Genomic DNA, 11,321 nt, shown 5'->3' with positions numbered 1-11,321 from the left:
AAAGCCCTTCCTGCTGCTCTTGCTCCAACTTGTTGCTACGGTAACCTGCCTTGGGAGTTGTCCGAGTTGTTAATTAATACCTCCTGGGTTGTTAACCATCCTACCTGGATGACTCCACCAACTCTTCTCCTGCCCATTTGGCTTATCCTGGTCACTGGTCATTTAAGCAGGATAGAGAGAGATGAGGGAGAAGTAGGTATGAGAAAAAAAAAAAAGAATCTAAAATGTATAAAAGGGGCAAGACTCTCCCACATCTTGGATACCAACTCTGGGTCCCCTTCTCTGCAGGGAAGTCTGTTTCTATTCTTCAAATAAAACTTGTTTTCTAGGCTGCCTTGGGGTTTCTCAGATATTCAGTCTTCAACATCTGGGGAAAATGGAACTCATCATCACCGGTAATCAGTGGCATCAAGAGGATGTCACTTTGCATGATATTGAGACCACTTACTATGTAGACATGACTTAGAAGTTTGGAGTAGTTCATGAAAAGAATAACAATCTTTAACATAAGCTGTTATGATTTAAAAATAAAAATGGGTTTTTTTCTGAAATTCTTTCCAGGAGACTCATTTATTGATTATGAAAATAAACACTAAGTTGTTAACCTTTACAACATTCTTACTCTGCTAAGAGTCACCTAGAATTTCTGGAGTACAGATGTCAACAGAGCAAGTACTGTGTAGATTTATCACTTATTTCTACTTCAGGACACTGTGCCCAGCACTCTTAGTTGGCTTTCTCACATCTTTTTCCTCACTTTTGAGAAAAGGTAATGACATGTATAAACTGGGCTTGGGCAGCAGCACTTTAAATTTCATGGGGGACACCTTGGGCTCAAAACCAGAATATACCTAGGTTGATGGGTGACTTGCTGCTGTAGGCAATTATGATAGTGACATGGACTATGAGACCAGAGGATAACCTTAGGCTGCTAGACTAAAATACCTAAGCTCAGTAGCTACAACAGAAATTCATTCCTCAGTTCTGGAGATTGAAAAGTCTAAGTCAAGGTGTCACCAGATTAAGTATCTGATGAGGGCCCACTTCCTGGTTTATAGACATGAACTGTGTCTTCACATGGTTGAAGGGACAAGCTAACTCTCCAAGGCTCCATTTGTAAGAACACTAGTCCCAATAATGAGGGCTCTACCTTTATGACTTAATCAAATCCTAAAGGGTCTTTTCTCCTAATGCCATCACCTTAGGGATTTGTTGGGGCCAGGAATCAAGTCAAGATGGTGCCTGGCAGTTTGCCAGAAGGAGTGGTTTGTGAGGCAACGCCACCAAGTCATTAAGATGGTGGGGATTCCTTATTGGCTGATTGCTGAATCTGGATGATGCTAATTGAGTCAAGCTGTGTGTAATCAGTTAGGTATATATACCTCTGCTGTTCTGTAATAAAGTAGTTCCCGCTTCAACCTTCACAAGTTGCTTCTCACCTCCCGGTTATTTTGCTCAGCCGGACTGCGGCAGGGATTAAAATTGGTGACATATAAATTTATGGAAACAGAAACACTCAGACCATAGCAAATATCTTCTGGTAAGCAGTGTTACAGAGAGTCAAATGGAATTTTTGACAGTCCAAAGATGCTATAGCTCCTGTTGGCTTGTCTTGGTCCTTCAAGTACAAAAGGGCTTCATATTTTATTTTCACTGTAACCAATCATCCATTTTAATTCTACTCATTCCATTAATAAGTTATTCCTAGGCATTTTGGTAATTAGTAAACTTTTTACATCAGGTTTAGATAACGTTATCTCAAGTGCTTGCCAAAACTACCTCTGGAGGATGGACTCCTGAATATCTTTTATCCAAGCCAACACGCCATCTTTGGAATAGCGTTGCTGTATACGGAACTTAAGATATTATCTGACATCCAAAATCTTGTACAAATTGAATTTACACACACATTATAAAATACATGGTCTATACTAGAGAATTTTAAAATAAGTTACAGACACTGTAACTGGGATGTAGCAAGAAAAGCCTTAAAATATTAATTTTGGTCTGCAGTTTGTTGTTCATTTTTTCCTTTGCTTTGCTCAACCAGAAGAACCCACATTGCCTCAAGCTGAATTAGGATTGCTATGGCAGCAATTCCAAACAAAAAGAAAGTGCTAATGTTTTATAATGACTTTCCAGTTGGGTTTTCAAAAAGTATAAAGGAAAAACAAGGTGGGGGGCATCATAGGAAAAGCCCATAAAAATGAATTAGAAAGATCATTCTAGGTAGAGGTTGATGGGCCATCCCCACCACCTGTGGGAAAAAGAAGGCAATGGTACTGCAATTCCTTCAACCTAGTTTCTGTTTGTATCTGCTTCCTTTCTACTTTGGCCTATTCTTAATTTATTAATACATTTATTATCCTGTTTTCAGTTGACAAGCAACTCAAGAGTTAGCTATATTAAATGAGACTAAAACAAACAAATAAATAAGACAAAAGGAACAATGGAGGAGAAAGAAGTGACCAACCTCATGATATTCAAAAAAGGGATCCTATACAAAGGAATTTCTGAGTACATTTTTTAAATGTATCTATTTCTTCACTAACTTAAATGTGACAAGAATGATTCTAACATGAATCGAGAAATTCCTATGTGCCTAGTATTCGCCCTAGTACTTTTGTGCTTATGATCCTCTTAGACTCCTTAGGGACGTGAGCTCCCTGAGGGTGGGGCTCTGTGTGACTTGTTCACTGCTGTGTTCTCCAGGGCCTAGAATAGGGTTTGGCTTGTCATTGACACCAATAAGTAAATGAGTGCCTTCACTTATTAAATCACTTGTCAAGAAGCCTGTGAAGTAGGTTTGCTCATCACCCTGCTTCTGTAGTGAAGGAACCTGAACTATTAGATGAGGAGCCCCTTAAGCTTTACCACCTGGATTTAGAATCTACTCAGACCAGCCCACGGGACTTTTCCCTTCTGCCTTCATTTTCTCTCCCCCTCTATCCATTCTCTTTTCCTTGCAGCATTTTTGATACAAAAAGACACAGGCAGCTACTATGACCCCATAACTGCACAGCCAATTAGCTGTAAAGTAGCTTAGAAACCGAGATTTGTAATTCTGAATCACCCAGTCTCCTCACTCCAAGCCAGCTTCCCTCAATCAGAACAAATAACTCTTTATTTATCGAAGTTAGATATTGATTAGCTCTCGAAAGCTGCACGCATTTGCTTTCTTTTTACCTTTCGGGGAAAAAAAAAAAAAAAAGTCATTTCTTAGATCATGATTACTAAATTTAGTCATTGGGTTTAGATTTTTAAGAGAGTGAATCAAATGATTCTGAAGCCCAAAGGGATCTTCAAGGACATATGATGAAACACCTGTTTTCTTTTCTCTCTCTTTCTCTCTCTCTTTTCTCAACAGATGAGCAAACTGCAACTCAGAGGGTGAAGTTATCTGTTTAAGGCAACCCAACAAATCAGTGAATAATTGCTGGAGAAGCCAAGTCTCCAGGGTCCTAGTTCTAGGCCATGCACATCCATGTGCTGGGTTGGCTTCCTTTAAAAATACAATAAGATGTGTATTTGCATGGGACCAGTATTTCCCCATCCCCACATCCAGGATGTTTTTTTGTTTGTTTGTTTGTTTTGTTTTGTTTTCCAAAATGTAGCAAGAAGGGGGCATATGTGTAAATTCACCACCTCAGCATTTAGGACTGTAGCTTCAAATTTTCCTGTTCTATGTTCTGGTATTGCTATTTAGGCTTTTTTTTTTTTTTTTTTTTTTTTTTTTTTTTTTTAAAAAAAAAACTCCTTTGTTTCCAGTAAACTTCTACATAAATCCCGAATCTTAGAGAGAGGTTCTATTCCACAGTTTTGAATCCTCAAATTAGCATTAGACATGTAATTTCTCAGTGAAAGGATGAAAAACTTTACAAGATTCTTATAACATGGACACCAACAATTTATTCCTAAACATATCAACAATATGATTCGACACTTTTTCTAAGAGCTATGATGAAATCAACTTCTTATTCATAATCGCTCAAAAAAATCCTTGCCAACCTTTTTCTCAACACTACCAAGTCGGTTTGAGCAGCCCATTTGCCGATTGAACAAAAGAAAGGTGAGAAGGAAATCAGGGGACCTTGGTGTCAAGCCTCCAGCTAATAGTAATGCAGAGTCATAAATTGCTCTGACCCACATCAGAACTGCATAGTGAGGGGTTAACTGAATTTATTCTATCTGTATAACTTGGATACCCCCATGACTTTCAGTGTTGGTTTTTTGATGGAGATTTTATTTTCCTTAGTGCCTAACCACACACACTGATAAGATATTTGGATGGCTTATATGATTGAGACTTTCAATAAAAGGGTATAGATGGTGGTGGTAGATGCTCACTCAACATCTGGAATATGAGTCCAAATAGAGAAGGAACTTTCTATTTGAGAAAGAAATAGAGATATCATGTTGGTGTCATAGCGGTACTAAAAAGCTTCTAGTTTTTCCCTCTAACTAGAAATATTCATATCATCTTCAGATCCAGCCCCACTTCTAAGAGAACAGAAGCTAAACTAGTAAGCATTGGAGGAAGTTCCAGGATGTAATAATCTGAAAGAGTCAAGGGAGAGAGCTCCATGACAATGTGGTGACTTCAGCTTTGTTTTGCAACTGTTGGCCACAAAGTGCCTATGTTGCAATTCCATTCAACAGGGTGGCAGGAAGTGGATTCTTTCAACCCAGAAAAAATAATGGGAGCAGAGGTGGGGCAGAATCTTGTCAAGAGGTAGCTCAGAGTAGCAATCACTGCTTAGAGAAGACAGTGGTGAAGGAGGCTGACATCAGCAGGCAGTGTAACTCCAGCCTGCTGTACAAGCAGCATCAGGCGGGACAATGAGAATGGGGAGAAGCTGAGTGCAGGCTATTATGGCTGCTATGGTTCCTGTGAGCTGTGCTATGGTTCCTGTGAGCTGAAATTTCAAGAGGAGGGCCATAGGAATTAGGGTTCTAGGGGTTGAATAGCAGGGATTAGATCTAGAGGTGACTGCTAGGATATGTGCATGTCATGTATCTCTCCATCCAGGTGGGAAGTCTGAGAATATGGTTAGATGAACTTGGCCAAGTTCCAACTAGAGGGCTTCATGGATTCTTACCCCAGATCCCTTCTCTTAGTACTACAGAAGAAAAGTTTGAACTGGAAATATTTACATTAAGGATTTTGAGAAAGAGATAGCTTTATACCAATATTCACTCCTATATAGCAAGCACAGATCTTGCAATGATCTAAAGGCTTGGCTAGAAGTTAACAATGAGGAAGCCCATAAAGGTCAAACTTAATCTTCCCTGAAAGATCCTCCTCTGGGCACCTGAGCATGTGTCTCAGTCCCCCCAAATGCAATAATTTCTGGTAGTTCTTAGGTCTTTGTATCTAACAAAAATTCATCCAATGCAACATTTTCACCAACTACACTTTCCACTTAACCAACTTTAGTGCCAAGCATCCCAGTTTGAAATTATTCCCAATATACAGTTTTAATCCACTGATAACTGTCAAGGTTTTAGATGCCATGGTGAGTTTTCTGTGATCTTGTTGACACTGGAGATTAAAAATGGACTGGGAAATCAGTGGGCTTCATATCTGACTTCCTTTCTGGTACTCATGGCAGATGTCACAGTAGCTAATGGTACAATTTCTTCTAAAGTGAGGATATGGTCTCTGAATCCTTCATCATGTACTAATTGATCCTATACTATGTGAAGGGTTTTCCAGACAACCATGAGGCATCAGAGTTGGCAATGACATTAAAGCAGTTTTTCATCTCAGGCCCAGATTTTGCATTCAGTCCTATTCCCTTAGACTTTATTGGACTCACACATTCCCAGCTGGCTAACTCCCTTCAATGCCCTCTGTCTGGAACAGGAAACTCTCACACCATGAAGGGCTCAGGGCTGCACTACAGTTCAGGGAAATAAAAGCTTATTGACTTCAAATCCACCTCTTAAATGTAGTTACCTTTATTTAAAAATAAAGTTGCTATCTATTAACTTCCTAATTGGCTTCGATATAATTGCTTATGAAGACCGAACGTATAGAAAATGAGCTCTTTTCTTTAAGCCATAATTTATGAGTTCTTTGGCCTATAACAAAAAACTTTCCCCCTGATTTTGATTAGATTTTTGGAAATATTCCTTAATATGTCACCTAACTTCTTTCAAGGTGATTCTGAAGCCTCTTTGAATGCCTGATCTCAATGTGAATCTCTCTCAAATTTTATGCATCATATATACCCTTCAGGTAACTCAATAATTTTTCTAAATGCTAGAAATGACCATTATAGTGTCAAAATGTCCCTCTTAGAAAATTATGATAGTGATGTTTATTTGCCCAAAACTACTCTTTTGGCAAAATGACAACAGTGGCACAGAGTAGCCAATAATAGTTTAAATTTATGTGGGGAGAAAGTTAATATTTCCATTTTATATTGGAGACTACCATGAGAATATTTCAAAAATGAAGGGAGAATGAGCAGTGAAATAAACATTGTCACAGTACATTTGTATGAGTATTAAATAAACCTGCAACAGTGGTAAATAATCGAGAACCACGTGTCTGAGGTAGGAGGCAACCAAAGACACTGGATTATTTCATGATGCCCACATAGCTTGATCTGAAAAATGATTTTAAAATTGTATAATCCTTTGCTATCTTTTTAAAAAATTAAGTTTGAACTAATCTTATCAGAAAAGCCATAAGTGTAAATAAATGTGTGGCATTGCTAGCAAGCTTTTTGATTGTGTGAGACTTTTAACATTCAGGCTTAATATTCTCAGATTAATTATTTCTGTTGAGACTCTGTTGGTCTGATTTCTTGTGGATTAGCTGCCAGAGTCCTTTCTTTGGTGAAAAGCACTAAATAAAACATTTACATACAGGTGTAAAGTTCAATTTCAAGGACTCTCAGTGTTTTGCTTACCCAATTTACATTAGTTTTTACTTACTGAAAAGCTTTTTATTTTTTTTTAAGCTTTGGGAGGATATCTGGATATATGATCATGTAACTTTATTTTAGGAAAAATATCATTTTAAAGTTTCATGATTTTCTCCTAGTACTTCTTGTAATTTTTTTTACTTCCCCTGCACATTTGATCAAAGTGAATTAATAATTTTTAAATACTGCATTTTCTATAGCATTGTTTCAATATATCTAAGGGAGAGTAAGATCGGGGAGGCGGTCAAGTGTCCTGTGTCAAATGTTCCAAGACTCTATGTGATGCTGTCTCCAAAGGGAAGAAGAGAATGGTAGGTTAGGGGCTATGCCTCATATCAGCATCTCTGGATGCTATTATTACAGGAACATGCAAGTTACTGCACATGGTCTCTGCAGGGAATAACAACTTAAGCACAAGGGGTTCTGCAAGTGTTTGAGCAGGGAGTAATACAGCTAATCCAGTTTCAAACCGATGCCCTCTCCAGTTATCATTGCATGACAAGTTGAAAAATGAAGTGTCCATAGTAGGATCATTTTCTTCCATACATCTTTTTACTTTCTTTTCTTCTCCCTGTTCATCCTCCTTTCTGCATGTAAATGTTCACTGTCAAATTTGTTGACCCTAGTGGTTGTCAAATATAAAGGGACAATTTTTGTCATGTAGAAATCTTTGTTTTCCATAGGAGTTTTGAAAATCAAACACCTACTTCAACTTCAACTCTAGGAATCAGATTGGCTGATATTTATTTTGAAGAACTCCAAATAAACCTTCACAACAGGGTGTTAGATCACAATATATTTCTGGGTTTAAAGTTCATTTTGCTTCTGAAGTTTTTTTGTGTGTAGAGGCACACATGTGTATATGCTGGCTAAGTGACAGTGCAGAGTCACCTGTAAGATGGATTTCCCAGAAAATTACAAACTCTTTTATTTCCAGGTGCTGCCTGGTTTCTTTTAATCTGGGTTGATTGGAACTAGATAGAGGGTAAAGGGAACAATATGTCAAATAACACATTCTCTTGATGTAATTTTTGTGCCCAGCATTTTAGAAGTTTTCTATGCAGTTTAAAAACAGAATAAAAGTGCAAAGATGTTGCTTATTTTCTTTTTCTTTGTTAGCATTTAAATATTAGAATTTATCTAAAGACCATTTTATAAAAAAATTTAAATAGTGAAGAGTTGGCAGCTCATCTTTCCTTTCTTCTGCCCGGGAAAATGGTTGAAATGTGACTGTTTGTATAGTTAAGATTTTGACATTTTTGTCTTACTTTTAAAAATTCAAAAGTAATTTTGTGGCCAACTTTTTAGCAAGCAGCTCAATCCTCACATTGACCCAATAAAATATATTTGGCAACAGCATTTTTAACGATATGATGACATGAGTTTGAATTCTGGGTTAAGAAGAAAACATTTGCCAAACAAATGCTTTACTTCTTTCTTAAATTGTCAGTTTTGATCTCCAAATTGTTTTCCCTATATTAAAATATATAAAATGTCAGGACTGGATTCACTGTAGCCTTTAGTAAGTTCACAAAATACACTGGGCAGGGCGAGTTAATAATTGACTTTTAAAAAATCAATAGTGAAAAAGTTGTTTCTAAGGTTCAAGAAAATTAATCTCATGCTTACATTTCTTTTTAAACAATCTGTTACCCTGTGGAAAGCTCTTGAGTCAAGGCATCCTTTTATGACAGAAAACATTAAATTATGCACAAAATAAAAATATTCTCAATATATTCATTTTTCTTCCACTCCTGATCATGACAGATTTAGGAATACATATGGGGGTTAAAGAAAAAGGCAAACTTTCCTCTACAGAGGTCTTATCTTGCCTGTTGCCACTAATGTAAGTCTGGAATGGATTCCTAACAGCTTAAAAAAAGCATTCTCTTGGAAGACTCTTACCCTGTCCCTGTACATTTCCCTAAACCATAGCAAGATGCCATGGGTTTGACTGATATTTGAAGGCAAAGGGGGTGGGGAGAAAACCAAGAAAAAAAGCCATAAAGTTAGAGAGAGTAAACTAATCATGTTTTTCCTTGGCATTTTTCAAAGGTTCAGAATTTATTGTGTCAAATTCTCTTAGAATATAAATACGGAAACATGAGATGATAGTGTAAGGAGACAAATTTTAAACCTGAGGGTGGTTTTAAATGGAATGAGCTTGACAAAGGCCCCCCGTCCCCCCCGCCACTCTTCACTGACTCAATTTGAGTATGGTCTGGTTTATAAATTCCCCCATTCCTAAGAAAATGATTTTAAGCAAATTATGGGACATGTGTACACAAATTTATAATTTGTCTCTGGTATGGTAGAAAGGTCTCTCCGAAAGAATAAAACCCTAGTGGTTATAAATGGGTCAAAAAGAATTATAGTTTTTTATTTATACTTCAGAAATGTAATCAAGTGAATGAAATGGTTTCATATACATTTTTACATCCAACAGTAGTGACACACTGTTCATACATTAATTCTATAGTAAAATGTACATCCTTTTTTGCTAAGTAAGATTTGCAAGTGGACAAAAAGAAAGAAAGAAAAAAAAAAAAACCCTTTCATTGCAACCTGAACTAGTGAAACAAGGGTAAGCTATGTTCCTTTCAACAGCATAATGGAATTGATAATGCTATTGTTCAAATTGTGTTAATATTGGCATGTGTAAGACAAGTCTCACAAATTCTCAAAAATGTAAACGCCCAATTTGGAAACTTTGCAAAACAGTCTATTGGATTTTGTGACTGAATCTGCCCAGGGACATTAAAGTCCAGGATGGTTTATTTTAAGTGTACTTCTGTAGCTCTATTCCTAGCTGACTATTCTTCGATTCCCTAATCACAAAGAAATGCATTCTTATGAAGTTAAGCAGCTGTACACCCAGAATGCTGATGACATTTTCTCCATATCTGAGTTATCTAAAGAAAACCCAGTTAGTGGTAATTCTACCAGATACTTGTAACATTCACATAAAATTTTAATTGATTTTCAAACAGTACAACTGTGCCATGAATCCAACCACACAGAATATAAGCCTTAAGCCCACTAGGTTTAAGCAATTGTGTCTTTGTAGACTAAAACTATGTAAAATAAAATCTGATAACTCCCTGGTGTTAGAGGTAGACAGTTTTCTTTCAAATCCTAGGTTTGGTCCTTTATTTTATTCAGCAGTGAAAGCCATGAATACAGAACGAATAACAGCTGTTACAATTCTCAACCATGACTTCTAACGTCAGAGAATTCAAAGTATGAACATAGTACACAGTAATGAAAAGTATCAAAAATTAGTTTACCTCAAAAAAGATAAATAAAACAGGTATATTCCACCAATACATAAACAGATGTTTGTGCTACAGTTAAAATTTGCTGTATACAAAAGATCATAGTCCCCATAATCAGCTTATGATAGAAGCAAGAATACATGAGCCATTTAAATTGTCAGACATTATGCTTTATAAGGTATGCACAGAAGTTCAAGCAATAAATACATACATTAGTTCAAAGCCTTACAATAGCTACGCAAAGCAGATGCAGAAAAGCAGATTTGCTATTACTAGCAAGCAATGATATAAGAGTAAAAATTCATGAAATGCATTAAAGCAACATTTTTCTTAGAAAAAGTCTGGTCATTTATGGGTCCACCAACATTTTTACATAATATGCACAATTATCAAAATACAGACCAAGCATTTCAGAAAACTCCAAAAAACCTAAATTCTATTTTCAAAGCAATTGCAGTTTTGGAGGTTTTTCTGGTATAATGTGCAAGCAGCTATTTTTTAAAATTGTATTCATATAAAACCCATGCAAAACTCTACAGGTATATGCATTCTGTGGCTGAGACTTCCTTTCAAAAGTTTTGTAACTGAGGTATGCATACTTTAGCATTGTAGTCTTAGGCCACCCTCCTGATGGTACAACTCTCGCAGTTACTTCCAGTCCATCAAAGCCTTTGAACAAGCACCTGAAAGACCCATTTTCCCTTTCAGATAATCCTTACAGTAGGATCCTAGATGACTGAAAACCTTCCTTCACAATACCCATCTTTCTTTTCATACTCTATCGCAAACTTCCGGTTCATTGATCCTGACCCAAAGACAAACATAATGAAAAGTAGCAGTTACTGTGACGTTCTCACGTTTCATGCAATCTGCCATAATTGTTCTAATTTTTTTGTTTTTTTTTCTTTTTTTTCCCTTTTTTTTCTTTTTTTTCTTTCTTTTTTTTCTTTTTTTCTTTCTTTTCTTTCTTTCTTTCTTTTTTTTTTTTTTGCAGAGGTAGAAGCTTTCAGAAAGCCTTTTGGGTAAGTGGGAAAACCCTTTTGAAAGCCGTTATGTCCTTTTATTTGGTGTGATAGATGACTGGGTATCTCTAACTCTATTTGCTGACTTC

The sequence above is a fragment of the Callospermophilus lateralis genome, chromosome 1 (assembly GCF_048772815.1).
Source record: "Callospermophilus lateralis isolate mCalLat2 chromosome 1, mCalLat2.hap1, whole genome shotgun sequence".
Lineage (NCBI taxonomy): Eukaryota > Metazoa > Chordata > Mammalia > Rodentia > Sciuridae > Callospermophilus > Callospermophilus lateralis.
The sequence above is the reverse complement of the archived record's forward strand: the minus strand, read 5'-3'. Positions refer to the sequence as shown.